General features: G+C 36.3%; 1 long non-coding RNA gene across 1 annotated transcript in view; it reads left to right on the top strand.

Moving 5' to 3' along the window:
- LOC148007685 (uncharacterized) overlaps positions 1–12,444 on the top strand; it is a 104,961-nt gene extending 92,517 nt beyond the window's left edge. The window contains exon 5 of the long non-coding RNA XR_015646673.1: positions 11,212–12,444. This is a non-coding gene — a long non-coding RNA (uncharacterized LOC148007685). The remainder of the gene's footprint in view (positions 1–11,211) is intronic.
- Positions 12,445–24,818: the final 12,374 nt, after the last annotated feature.

Genomic DNA, 24,818 nt, shown 5'->3' with positions numbered 1-24,818 from the left:
AAATCTGTAAATACAACAGAAATAACATATTCAATTTTGATAAGATACGTGATGGCACAGGCAGAGAAATCTGTGGGATAGTAGAAATTTGCTTCACTCAATTGCTATTGTTACTTCTGTAATTCCTATTATGGTCTTAATGTTATTCATTCATTTATCAGAATCCTGTTCTTTATTGCATATAGTTATAATGTCAAGTACAGCAGAAGAGAATGATATCACACCTGGATCAGGAGACTAATTAATACCTATATGATCCTGAATTTTTTTACTTAATGCCTTTTCCAACTGTATGTACCCTGAATTCTGACATATTATCACTTTCTAAGAAAGCTGGCCTAGAGGAGTCATGGGACATATAACAATATTAAATTTTTCAAAGCACAAAATGTTTACTTTTTGTCAACAGGGGAAACATTTAACTAAAGCTTTTGACAAAAGAAAAAGAAAAAAACATTACCTAAATGTTTGAAAGAATTGGTGACTTATAAGAACTTTGCAATTATTGATATTTGGAATGTTAAAGATCTAGAACCAAAATATCTTGGACTTTTAGTACACTTATAAGCAACTTAACACTCAATTCTGTCTCACTTAACAAACTTTCAATTAGAGGGCAAAGCTTTGGGAATGTATTACCAGATCACTAGCTGAATGTAAGAAACATAAAAATTAGGACTATCATCAAGAGTTATATAAGATCTATGGTATTCTATATCCCTTCAGTTGATTTCACTTGAAATCATATTGTTAAACACTACTATATGATTTTTTTTACAATATGGCTATACATGTCTATGTAATTACTTTAGTGTTAGAACATGTAAAGAAGTCACACCAAATCTCTTTTCCCATCTGGTGACATTGATACTTGGCTAGAGTAAATAATCTATTCTTTTTCTTGGATATTTGTATGTATTTATATTTCAAATGTTATCCCTTTCCTCCATCTCCCATCCCCATTCTTCTGTTGAAGGATATCTGGGTTCTTTCCAGCTGCTGGCTATTATAAATAAGGCTACTATGAAAATAGTGGAGCATGTGTTCTTGTTATATTGGGTAGCATTATTTGGATGTATGACCAGAAGTAGTATATCTGGGTTGTCCAGTAATACTACATCCAATTTAATGAAGAACATCCAGACTTCTTTCCAGAGTAGTTGAATCAGCTTGCATTCCCACCAACAATGGAGAAGGGATCCTATTTCTCTACATCCTCTCCAGGATCTCTTTTCACCTTAAATTTTATCTTAGCCATTCTGACTGATGTGAGGTGGAATATCAGGGTTGTTTGTATTAGCATTTTCCTGGTGACTAAGCATGTTGAACTTTTCTTTAGGTGTTTCCCAGCCATTTGTTATTCTTCAGTTGAAAATTCTTTATTTAGCTCTGAACCCCAATTGTTAATACAGTTATTAGAGTCTCTGGAGTTGAACTTCTTGAGTTATTTGTGTATGTTCTGTGTAATTCCTCTATCAGATATAGGATTGGTAAAGATATTTTACCAATATGTTGGTTGCCATTTTGTCCAATTGACAACATTATTCGCCTTTCAGAAGCTTTCCAAATTCAAGAAGTCCCATTTGCTGGTCCTTCATCTTACAGCATAAGCCATTTATGTTATGTTCAGGACATTTTCCCCACTGTTCATGTGTTTGAGCCTATTCCCCTCTTTTTCTTCTATTATTTTGAGTGTATCTGGTTTTACGTGAAGGTCATTGTTCCACTTGGACATGAGTTTTGTACAGATGGGTAAGAATGGGTTAACTTGTCTTCTACTTGTTAACATCTAGGTGACCAAGCCCCATTTGTTGAAAATGCCCTTTTTCCCCTGGAGAGTTTTAGCTCCTTGTCCAAAGATCAAGTGACCATAGATGTGGTGGGAAGGTTCATTTCTGCATCTTCAATTCTCTTACATTGATCTACCTGCCTGTCTCAGTTACCAATACCATACAGATTTTGTATTGCTGCTCTGTAATATAGCTTGAGGTTAGGGATTCCCGCAGAAGTTCTTCTATAGTTGAGAAAATTTTTTACTATCCTAAGTTTTTTTGTTTTTCCAAATGAATTTGAAAATTTCTCTTTCAAACTCTATGAGGAATTGAGTTGAAATTTTGCTGGAGATTGCATTGAACCTAAACATTGCTTAAGGCAAAATTTCCATTTTTACTGTATTAACACTGACAATTTAGGAGCATAGGAGCTCTTTCCATCTTCTGGGATCTTTTTCAGTTTCTTTCTTCAGTGACTTCAAGTTCGTGTAATATAGATCTTTCACTTATTTCTTAGAGGCACACCTATGTATTTTATATAGTTTGTCACTATTTTGAAAGATGTTGTTTCCCTAATTTCCTTCTCACGCTCTTTATCTTTTGAGTAGAGAAAGACTACTGATCTGTTTTAGTTAACTTTATATCCAGCCACTGTCATGAACATGCTTATCAGGATTAGGAATACACTGGTGAATTTTTGGGTTCACTTAAGTATATGATCATACCTTCTGCAAAAGGTGATATTTTGACTTCTTGCTTTACAATTTGTATTCATTTGATTTCTATTTGTTTAATAAGACTTCAAGTACTACATTGAATAGGTAGAGAGTGAATAGGCAGCAATTTCTACTCCCCAATAGTAGTGGGATTGTCGCAATTTTAGCTTCAATAATGTAGACTATTGGCTTGTTGTATATTGCTTTTTACAACATTTAAGTTTGGGCATTAATGCCTGATTAATCCAAGACTTTTTATCATGGCAAAATTTTGAATGTGTCAAATACTTTCTCACTTTCTCAGCATCTAATGAAATGATTACGCGGTGGTTTTTTTTTTTTTTTTTTTTTTTTTTTTTTTTTTTTTTTTTTTTTAGTTTATTTATATAGTATATTATGTTGATAGATTTCTGTGTACTGAAACATCCCTGCTTCCCTGGATTAAAGCCTACTTGATTATGATGGATGTTCCTTTTGATTTGTACTGGGACTCAGTTTACAGGAATTTTATTGGGTATTTTGTACTGATGATCATAAGAAGATTGGTCTGAAGTTCTCTTTCCTTGTATCTTTTGTAGTTTAGGTTATAAGCATGTCTCCCCAGCTTTAATGGTCCCACCCACACCTCAACACCCTGGCATTCCCCTAAACTGAAAACACAAGGCATCAGAGCACCAAGAGTTTCTCCTTCTATCGATACAAGATAATGCCATTTTCTGCTACATATATGGCTGAAGACTCCATATGTAGTCTTTGGCTGGTGGTTTAGTGTCTGGGAGCTGTGGTGTTCTGGTTGCTTGATATTATTGTTCTTTCTAGAAGGTGGCAAACCCATTCTGCTCCTTCAGTCCTTTCTCTAACTACCGCATTGGTGTCCCCATGCTCAGTCCAATGGTTAGCTGCAAGAGTCCCCATCTGTACAGTAAGGCTCTGGCAGAGCCTCTCAATAGACATCCATATCAGGTTCATATTAGCAAGCACTTCTTGGCATCAGCAATAGTGACTGGATTTGATGGCTGCATATGGGATGAATCCCCAGGTGAGGCAGCTACTGGATGACCTTTCCTTCAGTTCCTACTTAACTTTAAAATGTTCAGCAGTCTATAGCAGTCTCCACAATGTTAAAAGTCCAAATTCCAAAGTCTCTTCTGAGATTCATCTAATCACTTAACTGTAAACATCAAAGCAAGACAGAATACCAATTGGGCAAAGTCCAAACTCTGCATCTCAATGGCTGATATCAAAGTAGTCTTCAAATCTCCAAATCCCTTTTAATCTTTGTTGACTGCAACAAACATCTTGCTCCTGGGCTGATTCCACTCCCTGTTATCTGCTTTCTTCAGCAGATAATCCATGGCTCTGGCATCTGAAACAACTTGGGGTATCCAAGGCAAGTTCAAGGTAACAGCTTCTTGTTTCAGTATCTGGGATCCACTCAAGATCTTCTGGGCTACACCAAGGGCTTGGTCCACTTCCTCAGGTCTGTCCATTAGAGCACACACATTTTCTTTTACGTTCCAGATGCCTCTACTCCACTGCTGCTGTTGTTCGTGGTGGTCATCATATGGTAGTGTCCTTCTCTTCTTGAGTATAAAGCAGAGAATCATGGCCAAAGCTGCTGAGTTCTGCTGCTGGCAGGAGCTGGACTTTGCTCTTGTGTTCTGTTACATTATCTGTAGCTTCCTCTTCTCCATCTCCTTCACTGCTTAAGCTTGGCTCTCCTGGATCTTGCTCTGTGCTTTTACCTTAAACTGAGAGATCTACATGGCTCTGTCTCCCGTAATGCTTGTATTAAAGGCATATACCACCTTGCCTGAATTTACCCTTTTGTTCAGCTAAAATCTGCTTTGTCCTAGACTGGCCTAGAATTTACTGATATGTTTGGATTTATCTCATGGGATTCAAGGAATATTCTCCCAGGCCTGGACCTGAATTTGCTGGGTAAAACATTGCCCCAAGTTCACCACTCCCTTAATTTATTTTAATATCCTTGGGTACACAATCAAGCTCAATTTTATTTCCTGATGCCCCTTTAATACTCAAACCACATATTTTGAACTTTTCCTAAGTTTGCTTCACATTTTCAAATCACTCTTCATGATTCATAACAGGAGAACAATGTCACTTTTTGACATTTTTAAGACTTCCTCTCTCAGTGTAATTAATATAAACCTTTTTACATTTACCCAGGTAGATACTTCAGACAAGGGAAAAAAGCATCCTCATTCTTCACCAAAATACCACAAAACAGCTTCTATTCCATATACTGAAATTCTCATTTCAAACCTCTTCAATGAGGTTGGCACATTTGAAATTACAGCAAGAAATTCTTCCACATTCCTAATAGGATGCCTCATTAAGCCCCATTTGAAAATTCCACCACTTTCCAAATACAAAGACCCCAAAATCCACATCCTTCCAAACAAAATCATGGTTGGGCCTATCACAGCAAACCTTTCTGTGGCAGGTACCAAATTCTCTCTTAGCTCAGGTTTTACTGCTGTGAAACAGACACCAGTAGCAAGGCAACTCATATAAGGACAGCATTTACTTGGAGCAGGCTCACAGGTTCAGGGGTTTAATCCATTATCATCAAGGCAGTGTCATGGCAATGTCCAGGAAGACATGGTGCAGAAGGAGCTGAGAGTTCTACGTTTTTATATGAAGGCTTTTAGCAGAATACTGGTTTCTGGGCAACTATGATGAAGGTTTTAAAGCCTGTGACTACAGTGACATACTTGTTCCAAGGCCAAACCTACTCCAATAGGGCCACACCTTCAATAGTGATACTCCTTGTGCCAAACATATAGAAATCATCACATTATCATACAGGAAGCATCATATAATAGTAGAGAATGACTTACCCATGTTCTCCTCTGACCAATGAAATAAATGTTATCTCCCATAAGTAGTTTAGTTTAATTTTAATGTCATAAGATGGATGAACATGACATCTATATTTTCTTTAAATTACAATTTTTGAAAATAGAATTTTTCACACAATATATTTAATTGTGTCCCACCATATATTCCCCTGATTCTTGCTACCTCCAGTATCACCTAGTCCTCTAGTTCTCTCTCTCTCTCTCTCTCTCTCTCTCTCTCTCTCTCTCTCTCTCCCTTTAGAAATCATACAGGTAAATAAAAAAAAAACTAATGAAAAGTAAAACAAAACCACCAAATGTAGGAATAAGAAAATACTCACAAGAAAGAAGCACAAAGATACATAGAGACAAATGCCAACACATACACGCAAATTAAAATTAAACAGGAATTCATAATATGTAAAAACTATTAGTATGTTTTAAAATACAGTACATTCGTAGTCAAAAGCAATAACTCAAAAATTATTGTTGAATCACATGAGATGTCTGTCTACTACATGGAATAAGACCTGATATTGCATGTGGATCTGTACTCAATAAGGAACTACTGGGATACTCTAGTTTTTTCATTTGGAGAATTTGTAAGATGGAGAAAGGAACTTGTTGAAGGGTAGGAGATCATGTACCATTCCTGCTCTCAGTGTATGGGCATTCCTGCTCAGAGTGTATGCAGACTCTGTGCATGTTGCTGTTTCTTATGTGTGTTCATATGTGTATCAGCCCTACTATATCTGAAATGTATGTTGCCTTGTTGGTATTTCTCCCAGAATCACTGGCCTTAGTATCATTTTACAATGTCTTCTACAAAGTTTGCTGAGCCATGGAGGAGGAATTTTGATGGCAATATGTGATTTATGACACAATTATTCAAGTTCTCTCATGCTGCACACTGTCCAGATATGGGTCTCTGTATCTGGACCTGTTTACAGTATATGTTAACTTCTATGATGAAGGTGCAGTAATACAATGTACTATGGATATAACATTGTTATTAGACATACTTTTATTTATACATATTGTAAGCAGGCAATGGTACATTATTTTAGCCCTAATCTCAGGTATTTTGCCATGGAAACAATGTATAATATGAGTTGTGTTTCAGTGAGTAAATCTTAGATCATCATATAGAAGTAGTTTTTTCCCAAGAAGGTGCCACTATTGCAGCAGAGAATCATGTAGGCAGCTGATTATGGTAGATCAAATAGTATAGAGATGAGTTGGTGTTTAAATTATCCTTCAGGTACCATGCAGAATACTTTTCAGTACTGCGGACAATATCCAGTAGATAAAGGCTTTAGGTAGGCACCTGCTTGTCTTCTTAATGTTCAACAGAAATGTTGGGTCCTCTTCTGTAATAGAGGCATCATCAGTGTGCGTAGAACAGTCAAGAGCCTAGGCAGTGTCTGAGATGTGTTTTGGGGAACTTGGTAACTCAGGATAATTTTTTTATCCCTCCTTTACTATGGGTTCTATTGTTTTTTAAAAGCTGAGTAACATTCCATTGTGTATTGTACCAAATTTTCATTAACCATTTTACCACTTGTAGACAGCTAGGCTGTATCCTCTTTCTTATTGATATGAATAAGGCAGCATTGAATGGAATGTAAGTGCCTCTACACTAAGATATAGACTTCTTTTTTTTTAATCCGAAGTACAATATTCCCAAGTTTCCAAAGGCAAACTTGCACTGATTTCTAAAAGCAAATAGAACAGTGTATATCCACTAGCAGAGGATAAGGATTCTTATTACTCTTCACCTATTTAGCATGTGTGTTCATTTATTTCATTGATCTTGGGCATAATTATTAGTGGAAGATACAATCTTCATATGGTTTGAAAATGCACATTGCTGATTACTAAGAATGTTTAATTTTTCTTTCAGTAAAACAATCATTTGAATGGTCAATCATGGGTCATAAGAGGAAGAGATTTTTATTTGAATAAAACAAGGATATTAGGGTAAAGGCATGGAAATTAGAGATACAGAGAACAATGTAATGATTAGTTTACAGAAAGAAAGCAGAGGAAATAAGGCACCTAAAAACTTTAAGACATATTTCAGAGGAAGACATTAAGCAATATCTGTCTGTGTAGGTGTGTGTGTGTGTGTATGTGTGTGTGTGTGTGTGTGTGTGTGTGTGTGTGTGTGTAAATACACACAATTTTTCCCAAAATCATCATAAAAGAGGCCAGCTGAATAATGAATAAAACTTGGCAAATGAATTTAAGAAAATCTAGTTCATAAGTCAGGGATAAGAAATTATAAAGCTCTAAGCTCCGTGGGAAGATTTTTTTAATTAGTCATTTTTTATTTACATTACATATGTGATTCCCTTTCTTGGTTTTCATCCATAAGTCCCTTTCACATCCCCTCTCCCTTCTTCTATAAGGTTGTTCTCCTCCCCAAACACATATGTCTCATCTCTTGGCTCTGACATTTCCCAACACTGGAGAGTCCAGCCTTGGCAGGGTGTACAAATTCTTGACAGGGAAAATTAAAATATTATAGGTAAATCAACAAGCCTACAGCAAATTAATTTGCCATTAAATATATATTTTCAGTGGAAAACTCTCTATATTCCTCCTAGATATCAGACACAGATTTAATTTTTACCATTAAAGCCACAAGTTAAGTGATGCTTGAAGTAGTGATTACCTCTGTGCTCACAGGGCCACATAGTTTTTGACAGAACAGAAGGATTGACGGAAACAGTTACAAAAGCGCTTGGTACAATGCAGAGGTACCCGAGAACATGAAATGACAGTGCTGTTTTTAAAGGATTTAACAGTCATCTCAAAGGCAAATCTTAAACCTGATTTGTACAGGAGCATATGAAGTATGTTCTCGCTCAAAGACACAAGAATAATAATGCAGGACACTGTTAGGTAGTATACCACAGTATCTGTAAATTAACAAAATAGGTAAATAAGAAATCAAAGTCAATGAAAATCCTGTGATGCTGACTGACTTTAAAAATGGATGCAGAGAAATGATTGCCATGAACACATAGAAAACAGAGATTTAAAAGTGTAATTGTAAAATAAGTGAAACTAATTTATTAGACCATTGTGTATTGGCACTTTTTTTTTCTTCAGCCATCATGGAAGGGGCTGTATTTTTGGCACCAGTAATGGCAGATACCTCCTTCAGGGATGCTAATTACCATTTATGGATTGATCCAGGAAATGTCCTATTTTTTCAATAGAGCTGAGCAAATATTTCTGGAACAGGGTTGGGGGTGGTGAGGGAGTTTGTTCTGAATGATCAGAATCAGTTGAGTCAGCAGGCCGTTCCTATTTGCTTCTGCATGTAGGTAATACTCAGAAGCCAGCACGAGGATTGTCCCATTTCATGCTTCGTTTGTTTGGCATGTTGAATACAACTCTTCCTCCTTGAATCAACTACTCTTTAATCACTCTTAGAATGACTCTAATCAAAATCATCAACCTGTTTCAAAGCCCAATCAAATCTGTTTTTGAAGAAACCCCATTTTATGAGAGATAAGGGACTAAACTACAACTCTAGGAATAAAATCAAAAACTAAACCTCAGCAAACATCCTAGGAAATTCACGCCCGTTAGCAACAGCCAGCCAGTCAGGGTAAAATAGCAGAGTCAAGATATATATATATATATATATATATATATATATATATATATATATATATATATATATATATGGATAGATATAGATATAGATATAGATATAGATGATATAGATATCTTAAGACATCCTGCAAAAAATAGATACCTTAGCCATCCTCTTCATTGGGTAGTTTTTTCCCTGTGTGCAGTTCCTGCAGAGTATCCCAGAAATGCTCTTGTTAAAAGATTAACCTGCCGACCCTTATGTAAATTGCCAAAATTTTTTATAGCCACAATAAAAACCCTGAATCCCTAGTTAGAGGACTTTCGATATGACATGCTGTGACAGGGACCATCGGTGACATTGATCTAGAACTCATAATTAAGAGCCTTATGTATTTACAAAATGTCTTTTGAGGTTTTCCAACATGGGCGTAACACAGTAAGCTATCACTTAAGTAAGTCTATTTACCTCGTTTGTTGATGTTAAACTCTTCTTTTTAATTTATACCAACAGTTTAGGTCAGCCTTTACTAGAATAAACATTTCTATTCATTTTAAAAAAAATATTTCTTTATTTATTTATGTATTTAAGTATTTATTTACTTATTTATTATACATTAATACATTGTAGTTGTCTTCATACACACCAGAGAGGGTATTGGATCCCATTGCAAATTGTTGTGAGCCACCAGGTGGTTACTGGGATTTGAACTCAACTCAGGACCTCTGGAAGAGCAGTCAGTCCTCTTGACCACTGAGCCAATTCTCCAGGGCACATAATTCTGTATCTAATGTGTCTTTTTCCTTTCATATATATCTACATAAAATGTAGCCTTAAGCCAAAAATGTAATTCTTCATCTTCAGTATTAGTTATATTTATTTTTTGTTTTGCATTTAAGATTTTCTATCATTATTCTTCTGTTTATTCTTCTCTCATTCTTTACATCTCCTTTCCATCCACAAATTCGACATGGGTGTCCCCAATGTTTCTCCTCTCTCCCATATCCATTCCTTCTCCCATTATGTTAAAAAGGGGGATTAAGAGGAAGAGGGGAAGGGGGAGAGAGGTGACGAAGAGGGGAGAGGGAAAGGGGACAGGGAGCAGGAAAGAGAGAGGTAACACAAGGATGTGTCAATCAAACACCGTATTTAGCATAAAAAGTTGAGGTAAGACAAAACCCCTTATCAAAACTGGGCGAAGAAACAATCAGTGATTTAATTTCTTCTCGATGAAGTAATTGAAAGTATGCATTAGGATGGATGGCATGTTTCCTTGTTAAAAATTATTTTTAAATTTCATTCCTAAATTTTTCTAATGAGTGGATTTAGAACCACAGCAATTCATAAGAGATGCTGTCTAGACCATACCGACTGCTATAAAACCACATTAAAGATGAGAATGTCCTTTTCCTTTCAGTACCCTCAACAACAACATGTATCCTATTGCAGTGAACTGATCCAGTAAGTAGAATGTCTACAGGAAATGAGTCATAAAAGCGCTGTGCGGAGTGTTGCTCCTCCCCTTCAAGCCCTGGCCTCTGGCAAGAGAAAATATGGTGAAACTACAAAGGCCAGAGTTCCTTTCAGTTTTCAACCACCCTTGGAGACAAGACTAGAAGTGACACCCACTTCATTAAATTCATGTGGTTGTAGTAACACTGGATGGTGATTTTTTTCCTTTCATTACATTCAAGATTCCATTGATTGAATCTTATCTTTTCAATTATTACTGATAGTACAAGTCTCGGCTATTTTTTTCCAGTTAACCTTGAAATGTCGCTAAAGGAGGGAAGTGAGCAATTTATTATTAATTCAGGGATTACAGAAGTCACAATTCACTAAGCATAGTTTTAAAATGAAAAATATTCATTGAATTTTCAGCAAATTTGTAGGCTTTTTTAAAAATTATTACACATAAAGTTAGATGTGATTCTTTATCAGAATATGCTGTAAATTCTGAAGTTCTTTATATATGTCTGCCTATATATATGCACAGAAGTAGAAGACAACGTTATATAGGAGATAACTGGTTCCATGCCACATAATGTTTCATCAAGTATTATGTCAATTACAGTGTACGGATTGTGGTCTCTGTTATTTTAAGCAACATCTTGCTTTATGTCATTTAATATTCATTACTCTTTTTAGGCTGTCAGTAAAGCAGTTTTTAATGTTATAAAAAAAACTTCAAATGAAGACATTTTTGTTATATCAGAGTACATCATAGAATATTGACAATTCATTCATAGCTGAAGAACCAGTGAAGGACCAGTGGAGGGAAAATGATTAATTACTGATGAAGACTGGGTCAAGGAAGATCAGAGTGATAAGACATCATCTTGAAAAAATGAAGGATGAAAAACACGCACAGGTATGCAGAGAGGTGTATCCTTGCTCATAGAAAGTTCATTATTATTCAAATAGAATTATATGTAAAAATATACATATATACTAAATAGAAGATTCTGTATCCTGGATTAAATTTGATTGAGGAAGAAAACAATGTCATTTTTATGACATATTAGTATTTTCTTATCGTTGTTGGTGCTGCATGTTATTGTTTCTGCTCTGACTCATTTCCATTATACTTTCAGGCTTGTAGCTTTAGAGTGTTGTATATGTTTGTAAAATGCTGTACTTGTATTACAGTGTCAATCCAATAATTGAATTTTTTTTAATTTAAAGAAAATCTTCCTTTTTCAAACATATCTCTTCTTTCCAATAGACAACCCTAGTATTTTCATGAACTCTATCATGAAACACTAGTTTTGCCTAAAATCTTCATAGTAAATAAACTTAAATGTAAAATTCCTTGAATATTTCCTTTCACTGGAATTAGTGATATAGGTGGGGAGAGATGCTAAGATCTATAACAAGTCTGAAGACATAAATTCTGGACCATGGGAAAGGATTGTGTCCGAGTACTCATAACAAGGTATGTTAAAAATTGTGAGAAATTATTCTGTAATTCATTCTAACGTAGTATGCCATTCTTTTTGCTTTCCATAATTTCCTCATAGAGCCAAAAATTGTAGGGCATAGTTATATAAGATGTTGTCATGTGATAAATAAACTATTTCTCTCATCTATGTAGAAATATTTTATATCTCTAGATTGTTGCAGTCAATCCTCAACCTGTGGACACAATTGATTATTCTTCAGTATACTCTGAATGTGATAGCAGATTTCCAAACATTTAAGTTACATTTTAAAAAGGCCATTTGAATATTAATATTTGCCATTCTTTATTAAAATACCTCCCTTTCTCCCAAAGGATTTCTCAACAGTTAAAATTACTAACTACTGATTCAGAGAAACTGTGTTCAATTAATGTCACCTATATGTCTGCTTCCCATGATCTGTGATGCAAGTCAGTGGGGACCTGAGGACTCAGTCTCCTGTCCTCTTGAGACATGTGTTCCATAGCAAATTATTCAAATAATTATATAAGTAGCAATCAATAAAATGTTCTTCTAAAATAACTGCCGTTGAAACTGCATCTTTTTTATTGGATATTTTTTAATTACATTTCCAATGTTATCCCATTTCCCAGTTTCCCATCCATAAGCTCCCTAACACATACCGCTCTCTCTTCTATGATGGTGTTCCCCCACCAAAACATCCACCCATTCTAACTTTCAAGCCCAGATATTGCTTGACATTAAGGGTTACAGCCATAGCAGGGGCAAGGTCTTGTCCACCCACTGGTACCAAAAAAAGGCCATTCTTTACGACATATGAAGCTGGAGTGATGGATGTGTCCATGTGTATTCTTTTTATGGTGGTCTAGACCCTGGTTGGTATTGTTGTTCTTTTTGGCTGCAAACTACTTCAGCTCTGCTCTGAATGGCCATTCTTTCAGTCTCTTCTCCAAACGGTATCTCCATAATCCCTCCTATGAATATTTTTATTCCCCCATTTAAGGAAGACTGCAGCATTCCAACTTTAGTCATCCTTCTTCTTGAATTTCATGTGGTAAGTGGATTGTATCTTGGGTAATCTGAAATTTAGAGATAATATCCACTTATCGGTGAGTGCATACCATGTCTGTTTTTGTTGTTGTTGTTGTTGTTGTTGTTGTTATTGTTGTTGTTGTTGTTGTTGTTGTTGTTTTTGTGATTAGGTTACCTCACTCAGGATGATATTTTCTAATTCCACCCAGTGCCTATTAATTACATTAAGTCATTATTTTTGATAGCTATGTAGTATGCAATTGTGTAGATGTACTACAATTTCTGTATCCATTCTTTTAAAGGACACCTGGGTCCATTCCAGCTTCTGGATATTATAAATTACGCTGCTACAAACATAGTGCAGCATGTGTCCTTGTTATATGTTGGAGCACAATTTGGCTATATGCCCAGGAGTATTAAAGCAGTGTCCTCAGGAATTGCAATGTCCAGTTTTCTGAGGAACACCCAGAACGATTTCTCGTGGGGTTGTTCCAGTTTGCAATCCCACCAACAATTTTTCCTCCACATCACTGTCAACATGTGGTGTCACCTGAGTTTTTGATCTTAGACATTCTGACTGGTGTGAGGTGGATCTCAGGGTTCATTTATTTAACATTTCCCTGATGATTAAGGATGTTGAACATTTCTTTAGGTGCCTCTCATCTATTCAATAGTCCTCAGTTGAAAATTCTTTGTTTAGCTCTGTACGACATTTTTAACAGGGTTATTTCGTGATCTGTAGTGTACTTACATTTGTTCTTTGTATATTTTTGATAATAGCCCTCTATTGCATGTGAAATTGATAAAGATCTTTTCCCAATCTGTTGGTTGCCATTTGGTCCTAATGAGAGTGTTCTTTGACTTACAGAAGTTTTGAAGTTTTATGAGGTCCCATTTGTCAATTCATGATCTTACAGCATAAGGCATTGGTGCTTTGTTCAGTAAATTTTCCCCAGTTCCCATGTGTTCAAGAATCTTCATGACTTTTTCTTCTATTAGTTGAGGTTATTGAGTTTGATGTGGAGGTCCTTGATTCACTTGGGCTTCAGGTTTGTACAGGGCTATAAGAATGGGTTGATTTGCATTCTTCAACATACTGATCTCAAGTGAACCAGATGCACTTGTAGAAAATGCTACGTTTTTTCCTCTGGATGCTTTTAGCTCCTTTGTCAAAGATCAAGTGACATGGGGCTTCAATTCTAGTCCATTGATCTACCTGCCTGTCTCTGTACCAATACCATACAGTTTTAATCACTATTGCTCTGTAATACTGCCTGAGGTCAGGGATGGTGATTGCCCCAGAAGATCTTTAATTGTTGAGGATAATTTTTGTTATCTTGGGTTTTTTGTAATTACAAATGTATTTGCAAATTTTTCTTTCTAACTCTTTGAAGAATTGATTTAGAATTTTTATGGAAATTGGATTGAATCTGTAGATTGCTTTTGGCAAAAATGGCCATTTTTACTATATCAATCCTGCTAATTAATCCATGAGTGTGGGAGGTCATTGCATCTTCTGAGATCTTCTTCAATTTTTTTCTTCAGAGAACTGAAGTTCTTGCCATAAAGATCTTTCACTTGCTCTGTTGTGATAATTGGGACAATTGTGAAGAGTGTCATTTTCTTAATTTCTTCCCAGCCTGTTTGTCATTTGAGTAGATGAAGGCTTCTCATTTGTTTGAATTAATTTTATATCTAGCCACATGTCTGAAGTTGTTTATCAGGTTAAGAATTCTCTGGTGGAATATATGGGGTTACTTATGTATACTGTCTTATCATCTACAAATAATGATATTTTGACTTCTCCCTTTCTAATGTGTATCCCTTTGACCTCATTTTGTTGTCTGATTACTCTGGCTAGGACTTCAAGTACTATATTGAATAAGTAGGGGGAGAGTGGGCAGGCTTGTCTAGTCCCTGATTTTAGTGGGACTGCTTCAACTTTCTGTCCATTTAGATTAATGTTGGCTACCTGTTTGCTAGATATTGCTTTTAATATTTATGTGTCGTCCTTAAATTCCTGATCTTTCTAAGACTTTTAATATGAAAGAGTGTTGTATTTTGTCAAGGACTTTTTCAGCACTTAATGAAATGATCATGCTTTTTTTCTTTATTTACATAGTGAATTATGTTCATGGATTTCCATGTATTGAACCATCCCTGCATACCTGGGATGAACCCTATTTGATCATGATGAATGATTTTTTTGATGTGTTCTTCTATTCAGTTTGCCGATATTTTATTGAGTATTTTTGTGTCAATGTTCATAAGAGAAATTGGTCTGAAGTTCTCTTTCTTTGTTGGGTCTATGTGTGGTTTAGGAATAAGTATAATTGTGGCTTCATAGAAGGAATTAGATAGTGTTCCTTCTGTTTCTATTTTGTGGAATGGTTTACACAGAACTGGTATGACTTCTATGAAGTTCTGATAGAATTCTTCACTAAATCCATCTGGTTCTGGGCTCTTTGTTTGGGAGACATTTAGTAACTGCTTCTATTTCTTTATGAGTTATGTGAATATTTCAATGGTTTATCTGATCCTACTTTAACTTTGGTACCTGGTTTCTGCCTAGAAAAATTGTCCATTTCCTCCAGATTTCCAGTTTTTTTGAATATAGGCTTTTGTAGTAGGACCTGATGATTTTTTGATTTCTTCAGATTCTGTTGTTGTGTATGCCTTTTCATTTCTGGTTTTGTTAATTTGGATATACTCTCTGTGTCCTCTGGTTAGTCTGACTGAGGGTTTATTTATCATGTTTATTTCCTCATAGAACCAGCTCCTGGTTTTGTCGATTCTTTGTATAGTCTTTTTGTTTCTACTCTGTTGATTTCAGCGCTGTGTTTGATTATTCTCTGCCTTTTACTCCTCTAGGGTGTATTTGCTTCTTTTTGTTCTACAGCTTTTAGGTGTGCTGTCATGCGGATAATGTATGCTTTCTTATGTTTCTTTTTGGGGGCACTCAGAGCTATGAGAATTACTCTTAGCACTGCTTTAATTTGTCCCATAAGTTTGTGTATGTTGTGCCTTCATCTTCATTAAATTCTAAAAAGTCTTCAATTTCCTTCTCTCTCTCTCTCTCTCTCTCTCTCTCTCTCTCTCTCTCTCGCTCTCTCTCTTTCTCTCTCTCTCTCTTTCTCTCTTTCTTTCTTTCTTTCTTTCTTTCTTTCTTTCTTTCTTTCTTTCTTTCTTTCTTTCTTTCTTTCTTTCCAAGTTATCAATGAATAGAGTGCTCTTCAACTACCATGTATATGTAGGCTTTCTTTCCTTTTTGTTGTTATTGAAGTCCAGCCTTGGTACACATCACCATTGATATGTGATTTTAAAGGCAAATCTTGATTTGCTGGTGTGTTTGGATATCCAGCATTTGCTTTGGTGAGTGAACTGAGTTCTGATGATACCAAGTAGTCTTGGCTTCTGTTGCTTATGTTCCTGCACTTGCCTCACTGCCGCGGTCGGCAATCTTGGAGGTTCCAAGGATCCGCGGGGGGACCCCTGTTGAGGACACGCGTGGAGCGGAGACGGGATGGCGAACAGAGACACAGACACAGAGAGAGTGTGGTCAGCTGTTGCAACTTTACTGAGAGAGCATCAGACATTTATACACAATTTTCATTGCATAACAATCTTGGACCATGGCCAAGAACATTTGATTTTTCTGCAAAAAGGTATAGCTTGCTTTTTTTTTTCAGACGAGCCACAGTCAGCCAGCCTAGTCTAGTTTTCCGTTTGTCACATCAAGGAGGAAGTTTCAGGGGACCGCAAGTCTGGCATATCTTACGCCATCAGGTCTGTGCATCTAGTTCTATCGCTCTAGTTAACCCTTTGATCCCATCTTTGTTAGTCCTGTAGATGTACATCCAAGGCTTGGGGCAATAATATTGCATGCCTGATCCCTGTCTAAAGTATCTGATGATCTGTGACCTTACCTCCCATTTCTCTTCTTCTGAGAGCACACACCAAGGAGGACGGGCTCTTGCCAATCTTTCTGACCAAGGCAGTGACAAATACCTGACCCTATATCCATCCTTAGTAACCCACCTATCAAAATTCAAATCATATTCTCCAGTATATGGTAATGGAGCATCCGTTGGTCGATGCACATATGGTCCCCTGTAAGTATCTGGTTGCCACCACCTGTTTCTATACTCTGTAAAATATTCATAGCCGACCCAAAGCTCAAGGAATCATTTCTCAACAGTTCTACCAACACCCTAATAGAAGAAGCATCACTATCCTTATAAGTATAATTCTTTGCTAAATCTTATATTTCCTTATCTATAAGAGAAGACATAATCTGCAACCTTGGAGTCCCTGTCATCAGAGGCTCTGTCTTCTGTAAAGAGGTAGCAGGAAAGCTTGTGGTATTAGTGATCAAAAATAGATCACGACCTTCTGTCCTATTATTAAAGGAAGTCTCTGTCTTGCCAAGATCATATTCAGAATCAAACAAAGAAAAAATAAAGAAATAAGTGCTGACAACGATCTTTCCCATGACCCAGATGCCCATCAGCCCAGAGCCAAATTTGTAGCAGGGGGCAAGTCCAGGTGCACATCTTCTTGGAGTCCGCCGCATGCAAGCAGGGGGCTTAACCACGTGTGGTGCGAACCCTCGAACCGGCTCCCACTCAGGCGTCATGTCTGCCCCGAGCAGGCGCGGCACCTCACCATCAGGTTGTCTCTGGTGTTAGCTTGTTTTGCTGTCTCTGACAGTGGCTTAACCCTCTCTGTGCCTGTGTGTAAGCACTCCTGAAGAACTGTTTTATTTCAGACATATCTGGGAACAGACAGTTTCTTCTGTGTTTGAGTGACATGACGCCTGCAGGTGGGTCACTTGGAGCAGAAGAATTGGTCTGACCTCTGCTCCGAGGTGTGTAGGTTATCTGGAAATTGGCCTTCAGATCTTGGCATAGGCAGACATCGGAAGGGTCTTCCCCTGACTGCTCCTAGTCCCTGTGTCTAGCATGCAGAGAGGGCACTAGGCATTCCTCTTGGATCAGATATGTTGAAAGAGTTAGTTGTGTTCTCTGAGCTCTCAGCATTTTCCACACTTCTGAGTGTCCACCTCTCTCCCCCGACCAGATTTGCTTGCAGAGAGCTCTTTGATTGGTTCAGCTCTGGGCACAGCCAGAACACGGAGTGTTCTGCCCCAGATAACTTCTGCCTCTGTATGTCCTAATTCCACCAGGACAGTCGTTTGGAGCAGAAAAATTGGTCTTTCTTCTCTTCTCAGGTGTACAGTTGCTTCTGAAAACTGATATTTAGTTCTCGCAGAGGCAAAAATCAGTAGGGTCATTCCTCTTTTGCTCCTAAGTCCCTATGCCCAGAGGGCACAAAGGCCACTAGGAGGGTTCCTCTTGGGCAAGGAATGTGAGCATAAGTTGTAATCTTCTCTGAACTCTCATTATTGTCTGCAATTCTAAGAGTCCAGCTCTCACCAGAGAACTGTGGGAACAGTTCACTTCAGTAGGTACACGTTTAATGGAAATATGTCTACTAGAAAAATTCCTGCCAGAAAAATTGTTGACAATTTTGGGATGCCTTGTCATTCCACAACTTTGGAATTTGAGCAATATCAAAAATGTCTGTATATGATATTAATAGTATGTTTATGTGACAGATGAATTTCTGACATATATGTGACCCCCTCTTATCTGGGTCTCTCCAATTTTGCCTCAGGAAATTAATCTTGTTTTGTCTTAGGTTATAGGAATGCTATTCACTGAAGAAGACTCTAAGTAGTACAGTGAAAAACGTCCTAGGGATATTCCCTGACAAACAATCCTAGCTTACATACCAGTTATAGTATCAATTACCTGTAACCTCCCATATATGAGGTAGATAGGTTTCAGTACATGAGGACTTTTATTATGCTGTATAAAATGTCTGGTGTTTCCTAATTCTTGAAATCAGATACCTGGGGAAAAGGTATGATGCTGGGATTTAAGCAAATAAATACTATTGAAAAGGATAATAAACTACAGACTGATGCTTCATTAGTATATATTCATTCCGTGCCTATTCTGGATTTCATGATGCAGGTTGAATTTTTTCTACAGAGGAATTTTATTGTTTGGCTGAGGACAAGATTCAATACATGGCCCTGTAATAATGAACAGAATATGTTGTACTGCAATTTCAAGGCAAACATGATTCAATTGACCATCTTCCTATGTGAGAGGAAGAAACACGTGCTGTCAGAACAACAGCATGAAGGGTTTAGCGTTTTGTTTTGTTTGTTTTATTTTTTCATGAGCATACTAGATACCTGGTGAGGAGCTGTGTGGACATGAGATTTGCTTGAATATTTTTTATACAACATGTAAGCAAAAATTAGCTAATAATAGCAAAAACTATATTGCCATAATATTTCATAGATGTTTCTTTTTTTATTCTATTTTCTCTTCATCTTTGACGTCAGGACTGGAAATATTTAGGTCATCAGTTGATGGTTCTTCAGGTGGTGAAGAAAGCACCCGCCCTAACTGTACATTGTAAATGGAAGTCACATTATTTACATGGCTACTGCAATCCAGCCAAGTTAAAAAAGTCCAACTCTGATATTTTATCCCTTAATTGGAATGTTGATCTTATCCTCTAAGACCACCATTTTGGCTCTCACTTCATCAAAGTACAAACTGAGAATAGAATAGGTGCAAGATATATTTCATGATCCTCATATAGTGCTACTCACTGATAGTGAAATAGTCATCTTCAAGCATCCTCCCCTGTTTTTCAATCACCAAGCACCTTGGTGGAATTAGAAGAATAGGATTCAAATCTGACTTAAACTGCTTTGTGTAGAACTTCTGTGGCATTTTCCATATCTTTCCACCCTAGAAAAGAGCTCTGTCAAATATAACTTTCTACTTAGTTCTCAGATGCACATTCTTCTTTTCCTTTCTGTCCTCTGTCCCAGTCTCAGCCCCTACAATCCTTCACACTGAATTTGTCATGTTCATATTACCTGATACCCTGATCACTAAACCTGCCTAAGTCCATGGGAACTCTTCTCAACCAGGGCCTTGGCTCCATCACTTATATAGCCTTACATTTTCCTGCATCCATAAATGTAATAGCTCTGGCTTTAGGACTATTATTTTAATCTCATTTTCCTTCCAGGGTTCTTGATCACAAAATATTTTTGCTGTTTCTTTGTTTCCAGAATACTTTTTGAGTCCATCCTCACCATCAGTTTTGAGTCAGTAAGGTTCACTGCCTTCTGCAATATCCTCTTTTATTTGGAAACTAGAGATCTTTTATCATCATTGTGTATTTTTCAAATTCTGTGTTAATAAGCCTTAAATCCATAGAGAAGTCTGCTGCTTTCTGGGAGTGTGGCAATGGAGAACCTGGAAGTGAAAATCTGTGAACTGTACAGTAGTTACCCAGGACTTTATTTTGTATTCCTGTGAGTAATTTCTTCTCTCGATAGGCTAACATTTTCAAAATCTCCTGATCCTTCAGATTTATCTGGTTTAATTTCTTCTCTCTCTCTCTCTCTCTCTCTCTCTCTCTCTCTCTCTCTCTCTCTCTCTCCCTCTCTCTTTCTCTCATTTCTATTCCATCACTCTAAATATGAAAAGAGATATTAAGAAGAGCACATTTTATTTTATATTCAGTCTTTTAGCCAGTGTCCACTAATACAGAATGTTGTTAAAGTAGCATCTTTTATTCTTTAGTGATTTCTCCTGATATTACAGGTATATAGTGCTTTTGTACATTCTCTAATTTTGTTACATTTTTCCTAAGCACTCTTTCTTTCCTTTGTATACAGATCTAAATGTGAATATAATTCAATATCCTATAGTCATCATTGCCACAAAGCACCTTGAATTTATCCCTGACCAATTTATACAGGGGTTTATGAAGACCCCCCTGCTTTCATGCTAGCAATAGTACAGCTTAAAGCTTACATCTGCCTGCCTTGTCTCATCAGTTTTAGAGTCTCTGCAGCCTGGCAACCATGTACGCATATGTGATTGGAGGGTTATGCTAGCTCACTAGCACAGACTGGGGACGGGGGCGGTGTGATTGCATAAGTCGTGCAGCAGGGACTGCTCAGAGAAGAGGCAGCCAAAGATGCCTGTCACAACCACCCTAGGACTGGTCAGCAAGGCAATGCACCAAACAAGGTCAGCTCCCTCAAAACCCATAATTTGTTTCATAGGTAGATAGGAATTTTTCACACAAAATATTGCAAAATTGTTTGGTAAAAGATTATTCTATAGATCTCAAGTCTTTGACTCTGAACAGTCAGATCAGAAACCTATCAGATCAGGACCTGGCTTCCTTTGTCCTGTCCTGTGTTGTGTTTGCTGCAGTGCCCCTCCCCTTGAGCTGTCAATCTGCCCTGTCACTTCAGCTCAGTTCTCTTACAGGGTGAATATTAGCATTTCAAAGAGCTGACAGTATTGTGGATTATTGGTGTGTGGGAGTAATGGCAGTCAGGAAAATAAAAAAAGGACATTTAAGTTTGTATATGGATTTTGCATAAAGATTACATCCATAAAGGAAGTTACAGTGGTATCTGGGTATCTGCCATAGACTGAAAGATATGAAGGGGTAAAAACATTTGATAGTTAGCATACAATTTATCATCAGACAGAAAGCACACAATATATCACATGGTTTGTACCTCCCAGTCTCTGAATAATTAGGGTTATCAGGTAAGAATGCGTTTTGATGTTATGATAATTATAATAAAGGAAAGGAGTTTCCAAATATGGCTGTAAGAAGTAATGAGCACTGTGTATTTGGGTGTGATATCTGCAAGCATGTGTAACATTGTGCATCTTCTCACATATATACATATACACCCACACAAATATATATATATATATATATATATATATATATATATATATACACACACATATATATATATACATGCACAAAAAATACTTACAAACATACTCACATCACATACATTGCATAGAGTAGTACAGAATAATAAACCGTTTTCTTCTGTGATCTCATAAGGTGATCTAGTTTGAATGCTATGACAATACTCTAGTGTCTATAGGAACCTGTTATTTGTTAATATGTTTTTACTTTTAAATTTTGCTCTAATTCAACAAGAAAATGGTGGATTGGAAAGAACTTTCTTTGGATATGTAATCTATATTTTGCTCTGATCCACTGATTTGTATGAATTTTATAAGATATGCAAAATAGAATGCAGATTTGTTTTTGAGTTTTTCGGGGGTTTCTTTGGGGGCGGTTTGGCCATCCTCCATCAGATAAATCCACAAAGGTGTGTTTTTTCTTTTGTTTCTTTTTGTTTTTCTTTCTTTTTCTTTTTGGACTTTTGGAACTGTAATTTGTTTTTCATTATAAAATGGTGTTGTATTTTTATTGAAAATTGATTTTGTCACATTTTTCATTTCCATTTTCATTCTTTTATTTATGTCATGCTTACATTTTTTCCATTTTTTAAAACTCTTTCCAGTTTCTCCTCACCTCCCCTCCCTTCCAGATCTGTTTCCTTTCTGGCTCTCATGAGGAAAATAACACCCAAGGGATAACAACCAAACATTAACAAATAGAAATATAATAAGATATTGAAAGAGCATATTGAGGGTGGACAAGGTAATCCAACAGAAGGAAAATGAGCAGACACAAAAATCAGAGACCCAATTTTTAACACACTCAAGTATTCCATAAAAACACTGAATTTAAATCTTTAAGATGTGTACTGAGGAAACAATGCAGATTAATAATAGGCTTTGAGACACAGAGTTAATCGGAGGCATGTCCAATAATTTTACTCATTGAATTTGTTTTGTATTTCAAAATGTTGTTTGGGATTAAGAAATATATATATATATATATATATATATATATATATGTATATATATATACATATATATATATATATATATATATATATAATGAAAGCCTGTGTTGATCCAAGTCAACATCATTCTGAGGGTTTGCTAAGCTTGTTGCTTCTAAAGTGGTATTAATTAATACAGATAAAACAGAGTAGCACAATTCAATACAGTTTTTGTTACTTCAGCTATTACATAGTAAAATTTGAAATCTGGCATGGTCATATCTCCTCAACTTTGTTTATTATCTAGGTTTAGTTTACAGGGTATCTTTTTCGTCTCCATATAATTTTCCAGCACTATTTTTTTAATTTCTGTGAAGGATATTATTGGCCATCAACAAATATATACATAGGTAATCATATGTAACATTTTATATAACGTTTTATATAATATATATTATATACCAGTATTATATATAATGTTTTATAAATGATATTGTTAACAGAGCTTGTTCCTCAAAATATTTGTTATTTCAGGACATGATTTTTCATTAATTTGTTCACACTGCTACTTTGCTGAAAGTGATTTTCAGCATTATCAGATTTCTGCTGCCATATTTAGGAACTTTTATGCATAAAATCATATCTTATTCAAAGGAATCTCCTAACTTTGCTGAATACGACAGGAAGAATAAAATTCCTTGTCCTGTTTCTGATTTCAATGAAACTGTTTTGAATTTCTCATAATTTAGCAGGATGCTCCCTCTGATATTGTTGTATGTTGTTTTATTTTTGTGAAATCTGTTCTGTTTATCCTTCCCAGTGACCCCATTCCTAAGGAGACAGGGCACTTGCTACCCTAGTAGCCATCTATGTCAGTAAGAACTTGTGCATGCAGGGTGGGAATATTGAGAAGACATTGAATTTGTGCTCAGTTTTGTGAAGAGCACACTTGTAACTCTAGCTGTAGGGGCCCCGTTTACAAGTCCAGGCCATTTAAAGGGACATTCCATAGCATGTGTTCCTGTCCTCTAGCTGTTACCGGGGATGGGGAGTTTTAGAACTCCCAACTGTTCTCTGAGAACTGACTGTTGCTTATTAACAGTCCTTTGTGGAGATAGGTATCATTTTGCCAACAAAAACATTAGTAATAAAATTGTTATCTATGGAAATATTCAACAACACTTGCCAAAGAACATAACAGAAATATTTACAAGGGAATTTGACAAAATGGAGATTTAGTAATACCATGATAGTGTGCTCTCTGGTAGGATTTTTAAATTCCCTAGCCAAGTTTATTGACCATGTTTTTATATCATTCCTGAATTCTCTCCTGTTAAAGTGGCTTCCCTTCTAATTAATAATGTGGTCAGTTAAGCACAAAATTCCCTTTGCACAGTTGCAATGTTAATGCATTTTACTAAGTCAGTCATTATTGTAGCATATAAGGATAATTAATGGACAAGAAAACAATTAAATTTTTCTTAATGGAGACTGAATGGTGTTTTCTAGCATTATGAAAGATAACCACCAAGGAAACTGTGCTGGATAGCACAAGACTGAACTCTCTTATGTCCAGTAAAGAAAGTTTACTGTGTGTATATATCATGATCTTATATTGAAATCTCCTGGGACAAACTGAGGCTCTTTCCTACTTTCTCATTTGTTCAATTTTATCTGTTTTTATGTTGAGAGACACAGCATTAGGAATCAAAAAATTATTCTCAAAATACCATTGAGTTCATATGATTTGGCTGTTTATTGCTTTGAATAATATTTTCCATGAATGTGATTTCTATAATCAGCAAGACCACCATATTAAAATAATTTCTTATTTAGGAACATTTGTTCTTTATCTCAGTAATGGGATCAAATTCACTTTACTCTATGGAAACCATATGCATGCTGTCATTATCTATATGAGATCACATGTGATTTAGGTCTGTTACATCTGAAAGACATTGGTTCCTTTGTTACATTCTTTCCATTCCCAGTTGCTCTTAGTTTTCATCCAACACAAAGATCCATGAGAGATGAAGGAAGAGATTTGATAGAGAATTTGCATTTATGACTGAGTTACCAAATCTCTCTTACTCTATACCCATTTTTCAGTTATGTGTCTGCCTTTGTT

The sequence above is a fragment of the Rattus norvegicus genome, chromosome 1 (genome assembly GCF_021556685.1).
Source record: "Rattus norvegicus strain SHRSP/BbbUtx chromosome 1, alternate assembly SHRSP_T2T, whole genome shotgun sequence".
NCBI classification, from domain to species: Eukaryota; Metazoa; Chordata; class Mammalia; order Rodentia; family Muridae; genus Rattus; species Rattus norvegicus.
This window is presented reverse-complemented; position numbering and strand designations above follow the sequence as displayed.